The following is a 25,855-nucleotide window of genomic DNA, read 5'->3' as shown; positions in this document are numbered from 1 at the left end:
CTTTATGTAGCTTTGGTAGGTGGTAAAATGTTGGAATCTTAGGATATCTGCACTCCAAGAAACCATATTCTTCTTTAGATAACATCCCCTTATGGTACCACCTATTCAGAAGATTCCTGTGAGATGTTGCACTGCTTTCAAATTCTTTGCGTGTTATTTTCATATAACTAGATGTATCATTAAGTTGGTTCAGTGCTTCTTTCTGATAATAATCAAAAGTCATCAAGACAACATTCCCCCCCTTGTCGGACGGTTTACAGATAATTGATTTATCATTTTGTAAATCCTTGATTGCCTGTTTTTGTTGTGCAGTAATATTGCCCCTCCTTCTGTTATTCATGTTGCTTCCTCTCAATTTGATCAAATCCTGTGTCACTGCCTCAGTGAATATATCTATGGAGTCAGCTGGCATCATCGGCACAAATTTGGACGCTGGTTTGAATGGGCTACCTGGATTGATTTGGATAATCTCCGATTGATCCACACCTTTCTTTGTGATCAGTTGTCTGGGGTCGCCCTCATGTTGCAAATCTTCCATGACTGCCAACGTTTCTAGATCACCAGCTGTAAGATTTTCCATTTCACTGATTGATGTTATTTCTTTCTCTTTTGTGGACTTTTTGCCCTGAAAATATTTTGCGAGTTTCATTTTCCGCGCAAATCGGAACAGATCAATTTTGGTTTGCGTGTACTCAGATCTCCTTGAGGGGCAGAAACTTAATCCATATTGTAAAACTTTTAATTCCGCCTCCGTTAATGTTCTTGGTGTTAAATTTACCACTGTAAGAGACTCTGATGTTGCCGTCTCGCCCCTCTCCTGCTCCGGGTGATCCGAGGCGATGCAGTGCTGCTGCTTGCTCCAGCCGCCCCTCCTTGTTCTACGTCTGCTTTTTTCCTTTGTGGCATTGATTTGCCTCTTCCAGCTCGGCTCCATGTTTCCCGGATAATGCGAAATTCCTCGTGAAAAGGTGTCGCCACTGTTTCTTCAGCACGTCTTGTATATATATATATATATATATATATATAATCTACTGGCGGTCGCCAGTAGATAGTTATAGTTAGACCGAGTTCCCATAGGAAATCTAAAAATTCGATTTTGAATAACTTTGGCGCCGGTTGACTTACCTTCGTGAAATTTTAAAAACTAATGGGGCGCTCCGCTCAGCTCCTACCCTGAAAGTCTCGGGGTGATTCGTCAAGCGGGGGCTGAGAAAAAAGGGGGTCCCAAAACGCGTTTTACCAATGCATTTTCCCATAGGACCTTTAGTCAAAGGTACAGCCCGAACGGCTGAACAGAATTACTTGAAATTTGGCAAAGAGGTAGTCCTCAGGTCAGGCATGAGCCTTTTGCTTAAATGGTGTATATCCGTTCAGTAATTCCTGAGAAAATCAAAAGTAAAATCACATATATACCTGGGCGGAGCCTAACCACACATCTCATCGTGAGATCTGATTGGCTGTCAGCACTTCATCCAAGAAGTGTTGGCAGCCATCTTGGAACCAATATACATGATAGCACCTCATTAAAAAGCATTGCAGTTAATAGAAGGTTTTAAGACTTTAGTTACATTATAAATCATTTGTTGATGGTACCATACTCATTTTAGGAATTGTGGTGTGTTCTAAGGTGATTTTACCATGTGAAAAAGCCTTCTGCTGTGATATCATGAATCATGTTTGAGAGAAAACTATTTTCTCATGCTTTTCCCACAGAGGTTTGGAAGGTGATCTATAAGCTAACTGAGAGCATATTTTCTGTAAATTCACATTATCTTTCTCAGTCATGTGAGAATGAAGTCTGACATTCTCAGTAAAACATGTACATCCAACAAGGGCAGAGACTGTCAGTTGATTCCTTTGTGTTCTACTGCAGCTTCCCAGAGTGTTCTAAAGAACAACTAGAGCGCCAACAGTCTTACTTATGACAAAAGTATGGCACACCTGAAGCCATCTTGAATGGACTAAAGTGGTAACACTTAAAAACATTTAATTCAAAAAGGAACACAATGAGGGGGTTCATTTTGCCATAGAAATTATGATTAGTGCTGAAGAAAGAAAAATTAGGGCACATTTTGAGTGACTTCTCAAATCCTCTTCTATTTCATTAAAAATTCTGACATGCAGACTGAAACATGCACTTTTAATACCAGCAGCAGACTTCTGTGGTGAGCAGTAGCTTTACTACAGTGATCTAATGAGCAACTAGAGTGCTAACATTCAGAATTTATGGCAAATGTGTGACACATCTGAATGCCTTCTTGATGGAACCAAAGTAAAAAACTGAAAGTATTTCCTACTGAGGAAACTGCAGTAAATGAGGAAATTAGGAAACTTCATAACAAATAAATTTCCCAAGATGGCCACCGGAGACAAAAGAGCCCAAATGTAGCCCAAATATCACCCAGATGTAGCCCAAGTATAGCCCAATGACAGAATGTCCCAGAGTGTTCTTAAGAACAACTAGAGTGCTTACTGTCTTACTTATGACAAACGTATGGCACACCTGAAGCCATCTTGATTAGAATAAACTGGTAACACCTAAAACATTTATTTTAAAAAGGAACACAATGAGGGGGTTCATTTGGCATGGAAATTATGATTAGTGCTGAAGAAAGAAAAATTAGGGCACATTTTGAGTGACTTCTCAAATCCTCTTCTATTTCATTAAAAAAATCTGATATGCAGACTGAAACGTGCACTTTTAATACCAGCAGCAGACGTCCATGGTGAGCAGTAGCTTTACTACAGTGATCTGATGAGCAACTAGAGTGCTAACATTCAGAATTTATGGCAAATGTGTGACATATCTGAATACCTTCTTGATGGAATCAAAGTAAAACACGGAAAGCATTTCCTACTGAGGAGACTGCAGTAAATGAGGAAATTAGGAAGCTTCATAACAAATAAATCTCCCAAGATGGCCACCAGAGACAAAAGAGCCCAAATGCAGCACAAATATCACCCAGATGTAGCCCACATGTAGCCCAATGATAGAAGTGTGCAAAACACTTTTTTTTGTGCATTTGCAGTTTTATATAGTACAGACTTGTCAGGTATTGGAGTGCTTTACATGAGCATTGGTTACATCACACAAGATCAAATTCATTTTGGTTGTAGACATGGGGAGATTTAGTGATTTGACCAGAATCACAGAATGTTGAGCTGAAGCAGAAACTCCAACCTGGTTCCCCAGTTGCAAAGTCTGCAACTCTGGAAGTAACACCACATCCTCTCCCCTAAGTGCAACATTTAAACAAGTGGTCAACTGGATAAAAAAACATAAAGATTACAAATAATTTAAAAGTTTTTTGTCGCTATTTGAAAACTCTCATTTTAGTTTTTTAGAGCACTAACCATAATTTTGATGCAAATAAGACCCTCTCATATATGTAATTTCTAAAGGAAATGTTCTAGGTATTATAGTTTTGATTACATCAAGATGACGTCAGGCGTTCCACACTTTTGTAATAAATATAGAATGTTAGCAATCTAGTTGTTCATTGGGATACTGTTGAGAGGCAGAAGCCAGGGGCACGGACTCTGAAAATTGAAGGCAGGCAGGAGAGTGCAGACGCAACATTTTGACCACACTGGGCAGACAGGAAGGGCAGTGGCAGCACAACAGACTATGAAGGGCAGTGGAAAGGGGGGTCGGGGCAACAAACCAACAATACAGGACTGGCAAGAGACTCTGTGGCAATATAATTGACCATTGTGGGCAGAAGGAAGAGGCAGTGGTAGTACAACCATACATGCCAACAGACCCATTTCAGCCAGGAAACGTCCAATGTTTTTAAGCTCAAATGGTCTTTATTTGATCTGTCTCCTGTCTACAATCTCCTCTTTTTCAATGTAACTCAAAGGGGAAAATCAATACCGCAGTTTTTTTCAAAATCTACCTCTTACCAAGTTCAAAATGTTCGCAAGTATGGTACATTGGATCATGGTAGGCAGGAGGAATTGGGCTAGGGACATGGACTCGGATAACAGAGGACAGGAGGGACATGGAGAGGTGTACCAGACTGACCCTACAGGGCAGGCATCGGGGTTTGCAGCAGCACAATACACCACACAGGGCATGCGGGACGGGAGTGCAGCACAACAATCCATAGAAAGCAATAGGGAGGGGACAGGACCATGCACATGGACAACAGAGAACAGAGGGGAAAGAGGCAATGGTAGCTAGCTGACCATAATAGACAGACAGGAGAGAAAGCTGCAGCATAACAAACTCTAAAGGGCAGGAGGGACGGATCAGGAAAATTACAATGGAACAGACAAACCAGGAGGGAGGGAATAGGGTCTGCACATGGAAACAGAGGGCTGGGGGCAAGGGGGCAGGGCAGGAGCAGCAAGATGACCATGGAGGTCAGGCAGGATGGGCACTAGAAACAAGACACACCATGGAGAGCAACAGTGTGACTATGATGGCATACACACAGACCATGGAGGGAAGGTGGGAGGGGGTCAGGGGCAGATAGCTGACCACACAGGGAAGGTGGGAGGGGCCATGGCAGCACAGAAGACCATGCATGGCAAGCAGGAGGGTTAGTGGCAGCACAATGGCTATGATGGGCAAGAAGGAGGGTGCAGGGACATGCACAAAGGACCATGGAGGATAGAAGGGAGGGTCAGGACCTGGGCACAGACAAGAGAGTTCATGGGAAGGGGCCTCACAACAGACCGCGCGGGCAGGCAGGAGGAGCAGTTGCAGCACAACAGACCAGGGAGGGCAGAAGGGTGTGGCAGTAAAATGGACCATGGAGGACAGGAGGAAGGGGATAAGGGCATGGCATGGGGACAGGCAGGGTAGAGGTAGCAGGGACAGGTTACAGTCATCTGACAATGCTAGGCAGGTGGGAGGGGAGTGGCAGCTCAACAGAACACTCAGAGTAGATAGGAGTGGCAGGTCCATGGAACATGGTGGGCAAAAAGGATGGAGCAGGGGCATGCACAAAGACATCGGAGAGCAGGGGAAGGAGAATAGGGGCAGCAAGCTAAGCAAAGAGGCTAAGCAGGAGGTCAATGATGGGCCACAGAATTGGGCAATGGAGGGCAGGAGGAGTGGACTGGTACATCATGCTAAATGGAGGGCAGTGGCAGCACATCAGACCATGCATGGCAGGAGGGAGGAGGCTAGTCCATGGATTCAGACAACAGAGGATAGGGAGGAGGTGGATGGGGCAGCAAGCTAATTGTTCAGAGAAGGTGGGTATTAGGAACTTTATTGTTTTTAAAATGTGTGTCTGTGTGAACTACTTAAAATATGAACAAGTATGCAGCATAATCTCACTTTTATTCAGGAAGAAGAGGACGTTTGTGACTGTGACTCCGGGCTCACTTGGCAGAAACACCCCCTGACCCTCCAACCCCCATCGCAAAATGTAATGCCCGTGAAAAGGGTAGGTGGACGCAGTGTTATATAGAACATAGTCCTGAGAGCACGATTGAAAATGAAAACTAGATATAGTATATGGTATAAACTATGCACCACAAAGTGTGATATAAGATGAACCGGGGCGTGAAATATAATATGCAATACATTGTGCGCAATGACAGATTCATTGGAGAGCGCGAGATAGCACAGGTACTAGCGCGTGCTATGCGATATGCGCCTTGGAGTGTAATATTCACAGGGCAGTGTTGTGTAACCTAACTAGCCTCTAAAGTTGTAATATAAAATATATGCTGGGCAGTGTAACGTTGCATATGCACTGTGACAAAGATATGGATCCCAGATTGTAATATGTATGGCATAGCGCTGTGAGTTATAAGATAGGTATCGAGGAAGGCACATTAGATGGGGCAATATAACCCGTGCGAAGGCAAGTGTGGCATGACATATTCACGGGGTGGTGTTACAGTGCACATGGGCTAGAGAGTGTCATAGCATACGCACTAACTGGTGGAATACAACACAAAGGTGTGTGGCACTTGGCGGGCACTGGTGGGTGTAACACTGCATTGGGCTCAGCCAGGAGCACGCTGTGACTCTCAAGTGAGGTTTGTCTCCTTTCCAGAGAGTAAAATAAAAAGTATTACACATCTGGCGGTGGATGTGTGTTTTATTAACCGTGAGGGGGGTTTCTTGCATAGTTTGGTTGAATTTTTGTCGAATCCCCTTTGAATGGCTTGGTGCGCGTGTGTATTAAATGTGCTCATCAATAGCTACCCATGTTTGTATAAATAAACGACAAGGGTGTCTACTTAGAGAGTACCCACTGGCGGGGGCGCCGGGATTCGGCACGGTAGGGCGTCAGACACGTCAGAGCTTCACTAGCAGTGTAAATACATTCCATGTGGATTCATTGTATGCATAGTCGCCTTTTAATGAATATCACGCAAATCGTCATGGTGATAGGTACATACGGTTTGTCCAGCATGTCCTAGGTGTTTCTATAAATATATATTTTTTTAAAATAATAAAAAACAAAGGTCGGCCCCGGGGGATGGTGTCCCTGGGGCCATAAGTGGCCTGAGGAGGGGGGCAATGCCCCCTTCCAAATTTATTTTTTTCAACAAAAAAAATTAGGGTGCAGGGCCCGGGGGATGGGGTCCCCAGGGCCAATAAATTAGAAAAAGAAGGGGGGCCACACAGCCCTCCTTCTTAAAAAAATAAAATAAATAAAAGACCGGCATCACGCTGGAGGCCATGCCCCCTCCTTGCAGCACTCTGCAAACGCACCCCCTGGCCAGTTGTAAGTTGGGGAATTAATTCCCCTTCAATGCTGAGGGTCACTGAGGGCCAACTAGCCCAACAGGTATCTCCAGTATGTGCCAGGGAGCTGCATTGCAGACAGGTATTCTGAGGCCACACCCCTTTTTACACCTCTATGCAACGCAGCTCTGTGGCGCTTACTGGAGGTACCTAGTGGGCTAGTTTGACCCTAGGGACCCTGAGGATTCAAGGGGACTTAATCTCTCAACTTAGATCGGCCACAGAGCGCGTTTACACAGTGGTGAAGGGAGGGGACAGGGCCTTAGGTGACGTGTGCAAACATGCCCTGTGGCGCGTTTTAAGTTGGGGAAATAATTCCCTTTCAATCCTGAGGGACCCTGGGGGCCAACTAGCCCACCAGGTGCTTCCAGTAAGCGCCACTGCTCTGCGTTGCAGAGAGGTGGTGCAGGCCGTGTCACTTTTTACACCTCTCTGCAATGGCGCTTACTGGACATACCTAGTGGGCTATTTTGCCCCTAGGGATCCTCAGGATTCAAGGGGATTTAATCTCCCAGCTTAAAACGGGCACAGGGCGTGTTTACTAAGTGGGGAAGGGAGGGGACGGGGCCTGAGGTGACGTGTGCAAACACGCCCTATGGTGCATTTTAAGTTGGGGAAATAATTCCCCTTCAATCCTGAGGGCCCCTGGGGGCTAACTAGCCCACCAGGTGCTTCCAGTAAGCGCCACTGAGCTGCATTGCAGAGCGGTGGTCCAGGCTGTGCCCCTTTTTACACCTCTCTGCAACGCAGCTCTGTGGCGCTTACTGGAGGTACCTAGTGGGCTAGTTGGACCCTAGGGACCCTCAGGATTTAGATGAACTTAATCTCCCAACTAAAAACGGCCACAGGGCGTGTTTACACAGTGGTGAAGGGAGGGGACGGGGCCTCAGTTAACGTGTGCAAACACGCCCTGTGGCGCGTTTTAAGTTAGGGAAATAATTCACCTTCAATCCTGAGGGACCCTGGGGGCCAACTCGCCCACCAGGGGCTTCCAGTTAGCGCCACTGCGCTGCGTTGCAGAGAGGTGGTCTATTCCGTGCCCCTTTTTACATCTCTCTGCAACGCAGCTCTGTGGCGCTTACTGGAGGTACTTAGTGGCCCAGTTGGACCCTAGGGACCCTCAGGATTCAAGGGGACTTAATCTCCCAACTTAAAATGGCCACAGGGCGTGTTTACACAGTGGGGAAGGGAGGGGATGGGGCCTGAGGTGACGTGTGCAAACGCACCCTGTAGCGCGTTTCAAGAGGTAGTTTTAAAACCCTGCCCTTTTTTTTTTGTTTTTTTAGTGTAAAAACGGCATTCTTTATTCTGTATACTTTAATCTCAATGGAACAAAAATTGCAACAATGACAACTTCTGGGAAGAGTGGACTCACCTGTCCAATAAGAGCAGGTTGGGGTCTATCCCAGAGATGTGGGGAACATTCAAGACTCTAGATCCAGCAGAAAAAGGGAGGACAACACCGACCTACTGCGGTGTAAACTACCTCACTATGTGGCAGTTATGGGCTCCATCTGCCCACATGCCACAACCCCCGACTACTCCGGGGTGCAATAAAGCAGCAGCTGGCTGGACGCCATTCGTCTTGATGCACGCAGGCCTTTACTTTAGGCCTTACCCCGCCCAGTAACCTCTCCAACCCTTTCGCCAGAAAAACAAACGGGCACAAACACTAGAACAGAGGCGTGTAGCAATTGCAAGGAGTCAGTTTGAGAAACAAATTGCCGCAGCATGCCTGGTGTTACACAGCCTGCAGTGCGGTGCTTTAATCAACCTCCTCCATTCTGGATGCATCTTCATCTTCCTCAAGAGGTGGGATCTCATCTGTCGTGGCAGATACAGGTTCTTCAATAGCAGGTTCCTCCTCATCAATTCCTAACCCAAGCTTGATCATTCTGTAGATGCGGTTTGAATGTGTCTGAGGGTCTTCCAAAGAGAAGCCAGATGACAGCAGCGCCATTTCAAACAACAAGACCACAAGGTCCTTGACAGCTTTGTCGTTCTTATCTGCCTCAGCCTTCTGTCTGAGGGTCTCTACGATCGGGTGGTCAGGGTTGATTTCTAAGTGCTTCTTGGCCATCATGTAGCCCATGGTGGAATTGTCACGAAGGGCCTGTGCCTTCATGATCCTTTCCATGTTGGCGGTCCAACCATAGGTACTGGTCACAATGCAGCAGGGCGAAGAGACAAGGCGGTTGGAGACAGTCACCTTCTCAACCTTCTTGTCCAAAACCTTCTTGTCCAAAATCTCCTTCATAAGCTTGCACAGGTTCTCGAACTTGGATTTGCTCTCCTCCATTTTCTTTTTTTCTTCCTCATCCTCTGGCAGCTCCAGGCCCTCCTTGGTCACAGAGACTAGGGTCTTTCCATCAAACTCCTTTAATTGCTGGACACAGTACTCATCGATGGGTTCAGTCATGTACACCACCTCGAAGCCACGCTTCCTGACACGCTCTACAAATGCAGAGTTTGCCACCTGCTCCTTGCTCTCACCAGTGATGTAATAGATGGCCTTCTGGTTCTCCTTCATGCGGGACACGTATTCTGTAAGCGCTGCCATCTCATCGCCAGTCTGGGAAGTGTGGTAACGCAGCAGCTCCGACAGCTTCTTCCTGTTGGCAGAGTCCTCGTGGATTCCAAGCTTGAGGTTCTTGGAGAAGGCCTCGTAGAACTTCTTGTAGTTGTCCTTGTCCTCCGCCAGCTCGCAGAAGAGCTCCAGGCACTTCTTGACGATGTTCTTGCGGATGACCTTCAGGATCTTGCTCTGCTGCAGCATCTCTCGCGAGATATTCAGGGGCAGGTCCTAGGAGTCCACCACGCAGCGCACGAAGTTCAGGTACTCCGGGATGAGCTTGTCGCAGCTGTCCATGATGAACACTCGGCGCACGTACAGCTTAATGTTGTTCTTTTTCTTCTTGTTTTCAAAGAGATCGAAGGGCGCTCTGCGGGGGATGAAGAGCAGAGTGCGGAACTCGAGCTGGCCCTCCACGGAGAAGTGCTTCACCGCCAGGTGGTCCTCCCAGTCGTTGGTCAGGCTCTTGTAGAACTCGCCATACTCCTCCTGGCTGATGTCGTCGGGGTTGCGGGTCCAGATGGGCTTGGTCTTGTTCAGCTCCTCCTGGTCGATGTACTTTTCCTTGATCTTCTTGGTCTTTTTCTTCTTCTCCTTGCCATCCTCCTCGTCGTCGGAGCCCACGTCCTCTATCTTGGGTTTGTCCTCGTCCTCTTTGGGCGCTTCCTCTTCGTCTTTTTTCTCCTCCACCTTCTCCTCCTCGGCTTCATCGTCGCTGATCTCCTTTTCGCGCTCCTTCTCCAGATAAAGGGTGATGGGATAGCCGATGAACTGGGAGTGCTTCTTCACCACCTCCTTGACACGCTTCTCCTCCAGGTACTCAGTCTGGTCCTCCTTCAAGTGCAGGATCACGCGGGTGCCTCTGCCGATGGGCTCACCTGTGTCAACTTTAACCGTGAAGCAGCCGCCGGCAGAGGACTCCCAGGCGTACTGCTCGTCGTCATTGTGTTTGGAGATGACCACCACCTTCTCGGGCACCGGCCTGGAGCACTTCCATGAAGGCCTTGGTCCCAGACTTGGCGATGGTGCCCAGGTTATTGATGAGGTCAGCCTTGGTCATGCCGATGCCAGTGTCCACCAGAGTCAGGGTGCGCTCCTGCGGGTTGGGGATGATGTCGATCTTCAGCTCTTTCCCGCTGTCCAGCTTGGTGGGGTCTGTGAGGCTTTCATATCTTATCTTGTCTAGAGCGTCGGAGGCGTTGGGGATGAGCTCCCGCATGAAGATCTCCTTGTTAGAATAGAAGGTGTTGATGATCAGGGACATCAGCTGCGCGATCTCGGCCTGGAAGGCGAAGGTTTCCACCTCCTCCTCCGCATGCTGGACTTCTTCTGGCATCTTGGCGGCTCCTGGTGTCCGGGCAGAGGTGAGAAGGGTACAGAGCGGCGATGTTGCAGCTGCTGTCTACGGTGGAAAGAGAACCCCTGCCCTTTTATATACTAGGGGCTTCCAGAGGAGGTCATGCTAATCACGGGGGGACCCCAACGCATAGTGCTCTCTAGTGTATGTAGGTGTTTTCACTGTATTCTGAGTGTCTTTTAACATAGCACTGGCTCTAGGACTGATTAGTCAGACTCAGTTAACACCAGTATCCATCTGAAAAAGTTGAGGGTACAGGATGATTTTGCAACAAGGCTTCTTTCTGCTCTTCTGTTTGTTCTTTCTGCACGTTATCCTTCTTCCTGCACTTTTCATCGTCTTTGAGGACTTCTGTTGTTTCTTTCTGCATTTCTTTTTTTTCTTTCTGTGCGTTTTTTCTCCTTTCTTCACATGTCCTATCTCTGTAGGCATAGTTAGAAATTAGCATTTAAAAAACCTTTGAAATTCACTGAAAAAACCATAGGTTTCAGGCACATTATAGTTAGGAATTAGTATTTAAAAAACCTTAAAAATTCACTGAAAAAACCATAGGTTTCAGGGGCGTTATAGTTAGCTGGACTTTTCACTCGTACAAAACCATTTAAATTCCCCCGTTATAGTTAGTTCAGCCAACTATAACTTGCGCGCCCGCAATGCACTGCTGATGACCTCACATATTACATCACTCATGACATGGTCAGTGACATCACTGACAGAGGACAACATGTTCCAAATTGAAATATTCCAATGGTTATAACTGTTACTATTCAAACTGTATACCTACGCTACACGCCAAGGTATTTACACCTAGACTTTATAAAATGGTATATGTCTTTTGCCAATTGTATATTTGCACTAAACAGCGGCAGCTATTCAACATGGTTTAGGGTCATCACCATTACCCTAAGCCCTATGTACTGTATTTTAGAAACCAAGGGGAAACTATTTTAAAGTTTTAACAATGTATTTAAACATATGTTATTTTAACCCAAAGTTTCTTGGTGTACATTGTGATAAACATGTCTTCTATGTCAATGGTTTGCAATACTATGTATTGAAATTGCATGTTTCACTTTAAAAACAAAAAAATGAAACAAACAGTATTTAAACCTATCAAGCACTGAACAGCACGTCATGTGATCAAGATCCCTAGAGGATCGAAACGCGTCAGGCGACTGAGAGGGTGCAAGGGAACGGCACAATAAAGGAATTTGCACTTATCTGTGGTCCGTCCTCCATTGCTGTTCAACGCCAGAAGCTGTAGCAGTGTTTGGAGTGGAATTCATATATATATATATATATATATATATATGGTTTCCGAACATAATTTTAACACAACACGTAATACTGATATTTTTTTAACAAATAAAAATGTTACCAGTCGGGGGCATGGCAAACTGCTGGTGAAGATGGCCGTACTGTAGAATGGCTCCGGCCCTAATCCCCACGCATCTCTGTTGTAACTGGAGGCTCAAGGATCGATGTTTGAAATCCGTCGTTTAACTGAGACTGGAGGAACGCTAGCGCCTTGCAGAGACTTGTGGCCTGCTTGAAGTTGTGCAGCCCCGGCCTTGCGTGGCCGCCTAGACCACTGCCGAAAGCGAAAGTAAATGCCTGAGCCGGAATCAGGGAACGAGGACACCGTAAGACAATGCATCGCAGGGGATCCCTGCAGCGAGGTGCACTTCAAGTTAATGACAGGTGCTGAGCACCGCGAAAGCACCTGCGGGTGAGGTATAGCCCGACCGCAAAGAGAGAGGCTGTGGGCGCCCAAGATACCCAGAGTGCGGACCTCGTCTGGAACACGAGGTGTGCGTGCACAGCAGAGAGAGCTACGGATATTTCCATTGTGATTCATGTTGAAGACGTCCCTGTGGGCCCGCAAAAACGACTCCTAGAGCCAGACCCAGGCAGGCAGTTGGGCCATATATCAATTGAGGCTCTCCATAACATTGCATACAGGCTCTTCGTTTTCTTTGCAGTGCCTGGCCTACACCTAGAGCCTCCATCTTGCATGTGCATACCTCTCTGCATGAAGTTGACAGGCACACATACATCGAAACCCCTGCTGAGCCATCCTTGAAGAAGGTGCAGAGGATTGACACAGGCTGGTAGTGGCACCTTGGTTGCCAAACAGCAGGATACACTGCCACTATTGCTGGGGGAGTGGTGACCCGGCAGGTAAGCCAACAGGCTGATGGGGGATTGACACCAGGGCAGCGGTGGTAAAGCCCCGGGACACCTGAAACACTCCCCACCCCCTCCTATGGTACCGACCTGGATCCCGGAGTGGGTCCATTATGTCCAGCACCAGAAAGCAGGCTTGGCTCTAATCACCCCAAACTGAATAAAATGGTGTGGCTTGAGAATAAGGAGATACCTGAGATGCAAGTTGATACACCACCTGGAAACCGTGATACGCCACCAGCACAGACAGACCCTACCCTACAAGATATTCTTACAGCCGTCACAACGGTACGTACATCCTTAGAATCATGCATTGATTCTGTCTCCATCACGGTCGGACTCCTCCAGGAAGACTTTTGCAAAATGAGCGATCCTGTGACTGAAGTGGAAGAAGTAACTAAGAGCCTAGTCACTACCTCCAAGGGTTTAGAGAACCAGGTACAGGAACCGCATAATATTAGTCTCGTGCTCGCAGACCAATTGGATGATTACGAAAAGAAAGTCAGGAGGAACAACGTGCGCATTATTTGGGTTCCTCTGAAGGCAGAGGGCCAGACAATGGACTTATTTGTGGAGGAACTACTCACTCAGCGGCTCCAGCCTAAGACTCTCTTCAAGTACTTTTCGATTGAACATGCTCACCGGGTGCTGGGGGCAAACCTAAGCCTGGGCAGCCCCCCATTCCCATAGTGGCTAAAATGTTTAACTATTGCGACAGGGACATAATCCTACTAACTGCGCGATGTGCTCCCCCGATCAAGATTGACAATAGCGCCGTCATATTTTTCCCGGACTTCACCCTGAAGGTCCATAGACAGCGCAGAAGTTTTCTGGAAGTCAAGAAGGCCCTGAGAGACAGAGAGCTGCAATATGCAATGCTGTTCTCTGCAAGGCTCAGGGTGGAGGCTGAGGGCAGAGCATGGCTCTTCACAGTGTCGTAGGGGGTCTGGAAGTGGCTGAATGGCTGGCAACAGGTCGGAGACGCAAATAAGACAGACATCGAAAACGGATGAGAAAGGACCGTGGGGTAACCACGTCGGAGCGTGAGGAAAGCGACACCGTAGATATAGAGTGTACAGAGACTGGCCGAGTTGGTCCTACATAATGAAATAAGAGTAGGGGCCCATTTAATGTAGTCCTAGGGACATAAAGTTGCTGGCCGTGTGCCGTTCACGGAACCCCATTGGACTGTTGAATATGCGATCTAGATGTTCAACGGCCAATGCTGAGGAGTCGCAAAGGTAGCGCCCTGAACTGGAAATGGCTGAGTACATGCATTGAATATACTATAATCAGAGATGGTTTGCAATACATATATTTGAAGTGGGGGAGGGTCTAGTCTTGCTGGTTCACATCCCCTTCGAAATAGGGACGGGAAGTTTGAAGTCTGTCTTGCAGGGGGCAGGGTGGGGGGCTGGGACAAGTTACAGGAAGTTCACTATTGTTCACATGTGTTACAGCGATTAGTCTTGCATCACTACACACAGAAGCTACTGAATCCCATTTGTTTTGTCCAGTATACACACGCTGCTGCATACAAACATATACCCTGTTAAGTGTACGCATAGGGTGGTTTCGACCAGAGGTGGGAGGAAAAGGGAGCCCCCAAAGCAAACATAATGGCAACTGACGATACCCCCGGAAACATGAGACTCTAGGCAACATTAAACCTGCTCTATTGAAACGTCAATGGGCTGGGAGATAGGATCAAGAGGGGAGTAGTATTACAATATATCAAAAGACAGGCTGCAGACATGATCCTGTTGCAGGAGACCCATCTTATTGGCACTCGACAGATGGGGATATAAACTTGTCGCACATGCAGGATTCACTACTGGATCCAGAGGGGTGGGGATACTCATGAAGAAAAATCTCCCATTCGTGGAACTTCAGACACATACAGATAACTATGGACGCTTTACTGGGCTATCCGGGTCTTGGGAGGGTAGGACTATGAATGTCCTCTCGGTGTATATACCCTCTGCTTTGCATAAGTTGGCTTTGCCAGAACTGAGCAGTATGATTCTCACGTTGCCGGACGGTAAAATAATAGTGGGTGGTGATTTCAACATGACGCTTTGCGACCAAGCATACAGATACCCCTGAGAGGCACCGTACAAACACAAAACACATTGGCTGAATTCGGGGCAGCAGTGCTGTGCCTGACGGATATATGGCAGGCAACATTCCTGCAGTTACGGCAGTATACATATTAATTGGCCGCTCACAAGTCACTCCTGTATTGACTATATTCTGACTTTAGCTGACACCGCACGCCCCTTCTCTGAGGTTCAATATTTGGCGAGGGGCATTTCTGACCATTTTCCCATAAAGGTTTAATACACAATAACCACCCCTACCCGCAGGACATTTACCATGAATCCACGGTGTCTTCTGATCCCTCACTTCAAAGACGCACTGATCCAAGACACCGAATACTACTTCGCTGAAAATGTGGCGACAGTTCAGTTGGTGCAGATTTTCTGGGAAGCTTAAAAGGCAGTAATTAAGTGTTGTGTACTGTCACTCTCAGTTGGTTACAGGAAAGAGAAGGACAGACAAATTATTGAATTGGAGCACGACATCCTGGCACGGTAGTGCACGTTAGGGGGCAGCTGTGATGAGACCGAGAATCACATCCTGAAACTTAAAAGAAAAGAATATAGAAACCTGGCCACTGAAACGGCTAAGGATAGTTTTCGTGCTACGCTATTTAAAATATATGAGCAGGGAGACAGAGCTAGTAAACTCCTAGCATGGTTGCACAGGAAGAAAAGGGCAGACTGATAGATAAGGGTGTTATATGGGACCTGTCTGCGTGACCCACAGCACATAGCAGAGGGATTTGCAGATTACTCAACTTTACTCAGTGGTAGCAGCAGACACTAACAAAGAAGTACAGGAGAAAATAACCGATATTCAAATCCTAATGTTAACCCCAGAAGACCAACAACTGCTGGGAGGGGCTATTATGGTCGAGGAGAAAACAACTGCCATACTCAGCGTACAGTCAGATAAAACAGGGGGCCCCAATTGTCTCCCTATCAAACTCCTCAAAGTAACAGTGACTAAGGTTGCTTCGTATCTCCTTTATATGTACCTTGAGAGCAAGTCCATTGGCGCACACCCCAACGACCAGAGACTGGCTTCTATCGATATCTTACATAAGCCAGGGAAATCGGCAGAAGACTTGGCTTCATACAGACCAATATCCCTGTTAAACGTAGAAGCCAAAATTCTTACAAAAGTACTAGCTAATAGGTTACTCCTGGTTATTACAAAATCGGTCCACCTGGAGCAGTCGGGTTCATGCCTGGCCGCAACACGGCTATGAATTTGCGTAGTCTAAATGGTATACTTGCCAGGTAAACAACGTTAGGGAAGGGGCGGCCATACTTTTTTTGGGACGCACATATGGCCTTTGCTACTGTGGAGTGGCCATATATGTTTGCGGTGCTCGAGATGATGGGCCTGGGCAAGGAATATCTCGATTGCATGTAACTAATCTACGCTGAACCACTTGCTCAGGTGGTAGAAAATGTACATGCGTCCACCACGATCAATCTACGCCATGGAACAAAACATGGTTGCCCACTATCTCCTTTGATATTTGCTCTCGTCCTAGAACCCCTTGCATGTTGGATACGTCAAGACCTATTAATCCGTGGGCTGAAGTTGGCAAAGGAGTGGGAGGACAGAATCTCGCTCTATGCGGAAAACATCCTTCTTTACGTTGCCTTCCCAGGTGCCTCAATTAACAGAGTCCTCCTCTGCTGCACTGACCACAGATAATCCTCTGACTACAGTATAAAATTGGTCTAAATCACTACTATATGTAATACATGGGTTTGCGCCAGCCCTTCCCGCCACTTGTGAAGTCACGATTGTGGAGGATGGATTCAAATACCTAGGTGTATTTGCAACAGCAGACCCTTTTCTCTACCAGTGTCGTACTAGGACGTGCCACTCTCTACAAAATTATGGCCGTTCCCCGGCTCCTATATGCATTACAAAACACCCCATATAGCATTCCCAAATGTATTTTAAATCAATTGAAGGAGAAATTAGAAATCTGCTGTTTCGGGAAGCCTCTGCGTATCTCTGGGCTAAACTGGTCCGTGGGTGGTATGACGGGGGAATTGCCCTTCTGGACATCCGATGTTATTACTGGGCCGCCCACCTGTCAATCATAAATAAATGGGTATAAGGACCACAACAGGACCCAGCATGTCAGATGGATAAATGGGTGATGGGCCATGGAGGGTACAGAGAAGCGTTGTATACAAAATCAAGTGGGAAGCCGCTCACGGGGCCCACTGCTCTTCCATATGGCACACTACAACTGCTAAATTGGGCTGGAAAAATAAATTGACACAAATTACACCACTATGGCACGCTGCCATATCGGGCAATTTAAGTAGGTGTAGTGGGTTTGATGAATGGGACATAATTGGCATATCGCAAGTTAGTGACTTGATTAAGAAGGGCAAAATACTGACCTTCGCCGAACTACAGAGTACAAACTATCCGCGACCGAAACCTTCCGATATTTACAAATACGCCATGCCCTACTAGAAGCAACTATAGAATTGAATGGGAAGGCGCCCCACAGGAGGACAGATTATTGGCAGATCCCATGCTGAGTAAGGCAATCTCCCTCACATATCGTGAGATAATTAATAATATACTAGACCCAATGACTCACCTGTACATGCTTTGGCAGACTGACATGGGAGATTTGGAGGACAAGGACTGGCATGTTGCATTATCCTCCCCGCATGAGGTGGCTGTATCGGCATGGTTGCAACTGGTCCAATTGAAAATTTTACATCACACATATATCACATGCACAACACTTGTCAAAATGGGCCGCAGTAACTCGAAAGACTGTAGAAGGCATTTGCGGAGAGGTGGGTATGTTTTACCACATACTCTGGGGAATGTCCATTGATACAGAGTTACTGGGAGGCAGTTAATCACATTGTGAATGAGGTGAGTGGAAATGCTCTAACATTATCTCCTAAAACATGTCTCCTAAACATTTGTGACGCCACTAACCTTAACCGTATGGATCAACTGTGGGCGGCCAATGGCTTCACAATTGCCAAGCGTAACATTGCTTGCAAATGGGGAGTTCCAGACCCACCAACGATTGCAGATTGGAAACGGGATGTTGATTGGTGGATGTTGGACTAAAAAGCAGTCAACATGAATAGAGGCTGCCCCAAAAAAGGGATAAGATATGGGGGAAATGGAACTTATATCGAGGTGACATTTGATCCTCCCCCTCCGAGCGGATGCATGGGTTGGATTGGTCAAATTCTGAAATGGGGGAAAAGGGGGAATGGGCATAGTTGGAATATTTATTATTGGATTGAAATCTCCGGTCATTGATTTGAATGTGATGCACAAACTTACATTGTATCGATATGTTCTCTCCAATGAACAAAGAGTGTATAAAAAAAAGTTACCAGTCTATTGTTAAAAAAAAAGATTGACTAGATAATACATTTTAAATATATTATTTACTCATCATTCTTTTATACATTTTTTCAACCAAAATACCGTCAATGGAAGTGTAAACAATACTTCACAACTATCGCATTTAACCACAGTAACACATTACATATAAATGTTTATTTTTCAATTAATGAGTGACATTAGGATTCTGTAAATGTAAACAAACTAGCAACCATTTTGAGGGTGGTGACGCAATAAACACAATTTGACTATCTAAAAAGCCTGGCGCCTGATCTTGCCGTCAGTACATGTGGAATTAGACATACGCGGCAGAAGTTGACCCGGTAGTGGGTGGGAAACTCTATGACGGACAGAGCCATAGGCTAATGTGTGTGAAAGCAACATATGAAAGCCAATGGCTGTGTCCGTCTCCGTTTACAATCACATAGGCTGTGTACATTTACACAGCATTTTGATAAAAGCTCACTTGCCTCCAAACACTGCAGCCAGCAAGACCTCCTCAACTTTTGCTGCTGTTTCCAACCTCTGGCAGCCACGATGTCAGGAAGAACAGGTGACAGGATCTCAACCTACTCCCCATAGGAGCCAGAGTTGCTGCCAACAGAGGTTCTGTCCCTGTACAGCAAACTCTTCGGCTCACCAGAGAAGGTACATGTTTAAAATGTATTTGTAAACCTGTCTAACTGTTTTTTTATACACACGCTAGAATATTCTGAGTGCTCCTTACCTCAAATAACGTATTCTCCTATATAATAAAGTATCCCCAAAAAATCGCCAAATAAGTCCAGATAAGTCCAGATAAATCTACTATTATTTCAACCGGCAGAAAGCATGCAATATGTCGCTCCTACAAACGTTGCCTTGTGTTCTAAGTATCTTTTAGCCTTGACTTTACAGAGTCTCATTGAAAAGAAACCACAAGGTATTTTCTAAGTCTAAGGTACTCTAGCTCGAGGTCACAAAGGTTACGTACATATAAAATTACACTTTATTGGATGTTATGATTCAAATGAGATTACCACAAAATCACGGTATCAACAATAACTGGATGTTATTAAGCATGATGTGAGATTTTATATGATATCAATGAAGTTTAATATTGCGAATAATGAGAAATTTATAAGTTATCTTTTGTTTGGATTGTGTGCCAATGATTTTAATTGGCTATATCTGTTAGTTAATGTGCTGATGAATTATTATATTTGGCTCTTACAGCGTTCACAATTTATGTTTTGAATAGCCCTTTGCATTGGGTGCAACTTCTTGGGTTTCTTGGGATTATGTCAACTTTAATATGAATGATATTACAACCTCGCACTTTGTATTACTTCCAGCCCTAAGGAAGTTGTAGGTTTATTGCCTGTTACTACGAAACACGTTGGCATAAGGGATTGGAGGATCTGTGAAAATTAAAGAGAAGAAAACAAGAACCCAACCTATTAATCTGTGCTTTATCATTTGACTACTGTTTTTTCCATTCTATTAGTCAAGAGTGCTCTGAAAAATTGTGAATAGTGTAATCAATCCTAGATTGAGTTTTGGAGAGTTAGGGTGTTTTCTCTCCCTTTTGGATGCACCGTTCACTTTTGAGTCTTAGTAAATATAGTGTGAATACTAGGCCTGGGCTAAAATTCCGTTCCGCTCGCGGAAATTGCGATAATTTGACATTTTCGCGTTACGCGGAGAGCGCGAAAATGTCAAAATTTCCGCAATCCGCATCTTACCGGAATTTTTTTTCTTGCTCGTGCTGTAAAAAAATACATTCTCGCGTGCGCTCGATCGCCTTAACTGAATCCCCACGTTCGCCGACAAGTTTTCCCAATCCGGTCACGTTCTCCACGAGATGTTGGATTGTTGGTAGCCATTTGCGCTGTCTCGTGACAGTTCGCGCCTGCATTAACGTCATTTGTCATGCGATCACGTCATTCGTCGCGCGATCACGTCTTTCTTCTCGCGATCATGCACCGCGAGAGTATGGGATGATAGAGATCTCGCGCCTGTGAGCAACCGCATGGGTAAGTTGGCGAGCCGCGATCACGCAGAAAATACCGCGAACGGGCGGGAAAAAAACTTCTGCGTCTTCGCGATGTTTCCGCGTGTTTGCGGAGATTTTTAACATTTTCGCGATAGTTTGCGAAAGTGAATTTCGCAAATTCCGCCCACCCCTAGTGTATGAGCGCCTTTATACCCTCTACACCCAAACTCAGTGAATATTTAATCGACTAATTAGCTTCCCAAAAATGTATGAATGGTCTATAAATTTGGCTAATTGCCCTTGCGATGCACCAAAACACTATGAATGTGGTTCTTTTCTGTAAATTCTATAGTCAACATAGGAGACGTTACATCCTACCAATAATTACATCACTCCGGTTTCCACAATTCCTCCCTGCATAGCTATTTTTTCAATCACTGCCTACCCTAGAGATTTGTTGTTGAATGTAATCTTTTTATGGGCAGTTATTAATGCCAGGAAGAATATTTCACTAGTCCTTTTTTAGAATAGGGCTATATATCAATCAAGTAGGTGAATTCTTATCGGCCATTCCAGTGGATGCTCCCGCTTTAGTGAATCAGAAAATTGCCACTCTCTTATTCGCAGACGATAGCCTCCCCATTTCTAAGACACATATGGGTCTGCAAAAATTACCAAATTGATTTAAGTTATTTTGTGATGAAAGGGGCCTTGAAATAAACACCACAAAGACAAAACTGATGCTGCGGAACCCCCACAAATCCTTCAAAGGGAGCTTGACCCTAGAAAACATCCCCTTGGAGAGAGTGAGCTGCTTTGATTACCTGGGAATTAAATTATCGGAAGGTATGGCCTGGAAACAGCATCTTAATAAGGACTGCCTCAAGTTTTCACAGGTAACTGGGGCTTTAAGAAAGGAACTTTGTCTCTCCCATACAAAACCAATCGCACCGGCCCTGAAGTTATAAAATTGCAAGGCTGTGTGTAGTGCCCTATATGGGGCTGAGCTCTGGGGCATGAAAAAAGTAAGCAATCTCACAGCATCTGAGAACAAGTTCCTTAGGAACTGGCGTCCCTTCCATGAAGCACTCCACTTTGCCCACTAAAGCTTGATATGGGCATTTAACCAATTAATGATCTAGCGAAGCTCCGCCTTCTCTTATTATGGCAGAGGCTCATCACCACCCAACAACTGACATCATACACAGTTGCTTTCAACGCGGTTTGTGCTCTAGACTCCATGAACAAAATAGGCTGGATTAATCACATTAGAAACTTCATGTCTAGTATTGGGCAAACAGAGCACAGCAATAATTGCCCACCAGCTCTTTCCAAAAAACAAATTAAAATGCTGTACTGGGAATGGGCTGAGCAGAATGACTGTAGCAATAGGAAACAGGGCAGATTAACTGAAAAATTTAGAGACCTCAAGGCCAGTCACTCCTTAGAAAGCCATCTCGATTTTATCAAGGTGCCGGCTGACAGGAAGCTCTGTATACAATTTAGGCATGGCAGTCTGCCGGTTAATGCATTTACAAACACTTGGCAATGCAACGATGCCCAACCCAAAGGTTGCCCTTGCGGCCCTGCCTTGATCGAATCAATTGGTCACGCTCTTTTTGAGTGTACTGCATATACAAAATCAAGCGGTAAATGGCTAATCCTCGTTTGCAGACAACTTGGAACTTGTGACTTTAGAGTAGCCCTGCGCATATTAAAATCTGACACACAACCACTATTTGTGTGTGCAATTGTGAAGTTCCTGGGCCATTCTTGGGGGATTAGAGGCAGACCGATCAGCAGGTAGAGGTGCCAGGATCGCTATTATCTATAAGGAACAGTTCACCTGTCGCCTGTTGGGGAACCCTCTCAAAGACTGTGAGAACACCCACTTTATAATAGAATTCTCCCCACTCCCCTCGTTCACAGGCATTCTCATCTATCATCCCCCTGGAGCGATAGGAGCCTTCAATAAATCTCTGCTGTAGGCAACGGTTAACCTTGCCAGCTCGGCGGCTAACTTCACGGTCCTTGGAGATTTCAACCTCCAGTTCGATGACCCGCGCACTGTAAATGCAGGCGAGTTAGCCAGAGACATTATGGCTCTCCAACTGTCCCAAAAAATCGTGCATGCTACTCATGTCATAGGACACCTCCCCGACTCGGTGTTCTCCAGTTTAGATGACCTTAAAGGGACAGAGCCCATCCCTCTTCCTTGGTCAAGCCACTTTCTGGTGTCCCTTTCCTGGTCTCCACAGGTAATCATACCTGTCACTCAATCTCTCAGGACCCATTGAGGAAATATGAATTTTTATGGTCAATTGTGTCCCCTATCTTAGACCCCAACGGCTCCATGTACATGCTACAAGTACATGTATGTTCCCTCCAGTTCCAGCTATGAAGACGCAAATACATGTGCGTCCAACGTTAACATGTCCTCTTTCATATCTGCCATGAATGGGCCGGATATTCCATTCCTAAGTATGATTGGCCACCGACTTTATATGGTACACTTTTCACGTTTTACAGTTCAGGCGAGTAGGCCCTGAATTCTGCCATCAAGCCTTTTCCTGCTTCTGCCTCTGAAATGCTCCAGCCTGGACCTGCATCTGTATCCATGAACTTTGTCTTACTCCCTGCGCGGCTAACGGTGCCTGACGCGGCCTGTTGCCTGCCAAAAACTGTATTCAGCCTTCAAGTTATCTGCTCCGTTCCTCATCCAATGCATTCCTGTCTAAGTAGCTTAGGTAAACATCCCTCTAGCTGCAGAGCAAAGGGCCCGGCCTTACTGTCTCCGTGCAAGTAATTCATAGCCCCTGTTACCATGGAAGATTCCTGCCCCCTCGCATCTCATGTAGACACCTAGACGCTTGTACACGCACTAACAGTCAGTATAGAATAGGATTTGTCCGCGAAGACCTTTTCTTCCAGATAATATAGTTCCTTAAACACAAGATATTAGATATGATTTAGGACTAGGTTGTCCTGACACCCCAGACTTCAGTCTCCACATGTAGGGCTAAATGTCAAGTTCCCTTCACCCTCTAGTTGCACGTCAATCACACGTCATGCGGCTGCGCGCGCATCTCTGCCAAATATTTCTGCTGACACTGCAGGATTCTCTTATGGATCCACCCACTTGTGACATCATTTTAAATGACGTTTCTAGTATACGCCTATTATTACGCCTATTTTCATTACGTATGTGTATTCTTATCTGTATTATCAGCTGTTACGCCTCCTGCACCTGTCTTAACGTAATGCTTTTCGTATATATATCCTTACTTGTCAATAATGTATTGCCGATCCCTTCCTGAACCTTCGTGGTGATGGAATATGATTGCCTGGTTCGAACCATAATTCCTTTGTAAGGAATAAAGTCCTTTTCAGAACCTCTAATACCACGGATTCTGCCTCTTATTTTGACTGAGTTATTCTTACTAGACTTTACCGCATAAAAAATAGTACAGGTAATTTAAATATTTACCACATAAATTGGCGCCCGAACAGGGACACTTTCTCATCTCACGCGCCGGAGGTGCGTTGCAGGCCCGGTCCCCTGCCACAGCTGAACGGACAAAAACGCGTACCCGCAGGATTTCCTGTATCTCCCTCCGGCCAAGCGGGGGTGACTGAGGCTGCGATCAACACCCAGACGAGGCGGTGAGAAGTGCGAAGTATCCCGACCAGAGCCTAGCTGAGAGAGCAAGATCCGAGGTATACAGAGGCCCACCAGGTTCCGAAGTTCCGAGTCGAGTCGAGTCCAGTCCGGTCCAGTTCAGTTCAGTTCCGAGGCCTTCCGTTCCGTGCTACCCGGTGAGTACCGTTGCCGGGGAGGCATTTAGACGTGCACATTAATTTGTGCCGGTCATGACGGGTTTGGGTACACAAATCCGGTCTGCACTGTTCTAGCAGTGTATCTGTACTGTTTAGCAGTATATCTAGTATGTTCATGTATATAATTCAGTATTATCTAGTATTAGTATTATGTCGGTGACTAGTTTTCTTCTAATTATCATTGTTCGTTAAATGTTAAATGTTAAAAGTTAAATGTTTTAATGTGTTTAAAAATAGTGGTATGAATGAGTGTTCCTTATTGTGTTTATTGTATTAATTGTGTTCAAATCCAGTTCAAGTAAGAATCAAGTAGCAAGGTTTAAAGATGCCGTTCTTTTCAAAATTAAGACAAATAAAAACTAGAAAAGGAGTACTCGAAGAAGCTGTTCCCATTCCACCTAGGGACACTCCAGGGTACTTTATGTATCATAAACATGGCCTAGATGCCGTATTATATCTTGACTTATGGGTAGACTACACCAAGGATCTAGCAGAAAGTCAGAGGTGGCCCGCAGCTGGGACATGGGATGCAGATTGCATCATGAGAGTAGAAGAAGAATTATGGAAAAAGAAAGCCAGACAGTCACAGAAAGATGCCATTGAACTATGGCGTAAAGAATTGCATAGGCGCACAGAGAAAGCGCTCAGACAGGAAGAGAAAAGTAGGGAGAACTCAAATAAAGCCCGAGAAAACGTATTAGTTGAGGAAGGTATCCGAGTAAAAACAGAACAAGTAGACAGACAACGGAACACTCTTATGAATGGTATGTATCCTCTTTTGGCCGAAGGTTTACCTAAGGCCACCCCGGAAATACCGAAAGATTTGACACCCCCATTACTCCCGATTAAAGCACATCCCAAGACCGCAAAAGATATTTTCCTTTCCTCCTATTTAGACGATGTAGCTCCTGAATATGTTAATGTTCCACCACACACGCCACCTGTCGATGGTGCTCAACCCCGAGATCATCCGCCCCCACCTCCGCAACAACAAACTCCTCCGCACAATCCAACAGGTCCATCTGTTTCCCCCGCTTTTCCTGCATCCACAGTTTCTACCTTACATCCCACAAATCCTTTCGTGCCTAGCACCTCAGAAGGTGCGACAGGAGGTGCGACAGCAATTTTTGCCACGCCACCGTCACGAAGTAAATCGTCTCTTAGAGATTTAGCAAACCAACGTACACCCCAAATAGCAACGTCCGACATGTTTAAGGAACATCTTGTGGATTGTAGATATGATCCAGTGCCCGGTAAAAATGACAGAATGCTGCTATCATCACTACGTATACGACGAGCTTCGCTATATTTAACGACACTACCAGGAATGGTTAATCATCTAGACAATATATATCGCTTTGTCCAAACAGGGCAAGGCCCTGAAAGTATTGACGAAGCCATGGATTACCAGAAAGTGGATATACAGAGATTACTGTTACGCTTCTTTATAAACTGCTTGATCAGAGACAAAGACAGGCCTGGGGTAGATCAGGATGAAATGCAAGTACTTACCAGATGGGGTCAGAATATATCAGAGGCAAAACATGATAAACAGACGTGTATAGTAGCTATGTGCCGAAAGATCCGCAAAGAAATAGAACGAATACATAAAGCCAGAATGGAGGCAGACAAAACTGAATCAGAGGGAGAGGAGGAGGAAGAATCAGAAATGCCCACAGGACAATTAGAAACGATAGCTTATGTAGGTAGGGGAAGACCTTGTAACAA

The 25,855-nt window shown here is 45.7% G+C and overlaps 1 pseudogene across 1 annotated transcript; it reads right to left on the bottom strand.

Annotated features, from left to right (window-relative positions):
- Positions 1 to 8,017: 8,017 nt before the first annotated feature.
- LOC146820919 (heat shock protein HSP 90-beta pseudogene) lies at positions 8,018 to 10,702 on the bottom strand (annotated as a pseudogene). Its single transcript, XR_014963072.1, has one exon. The product of XR_014963072.1 is annotated as a heat shock protein HSP 90-beta pseudogene (transcript).
- Between the last annotated feature and the right edge of the window lie 15,153 nt (positions 10,703 to 25,855).

The sequence above is a fragment of the Triturus cristatus genome, chromosome 6 (genome assembly GCF_964204655.1).
Source record: "Triturus cristatus chromosome 6, aTriCri1.1, whole genome shotgun sequence".
NCBI lineage: Eukaryota > Metazoa > Chordata > Amphibia > Caudata > Salamandridae > Triturus > Triturus cristatus.
The sequence above is the reverse complement of the archived record's forward strand: the minus strand, read 5'-3'. Positions and strand labels throughout refer to the sequence as shown.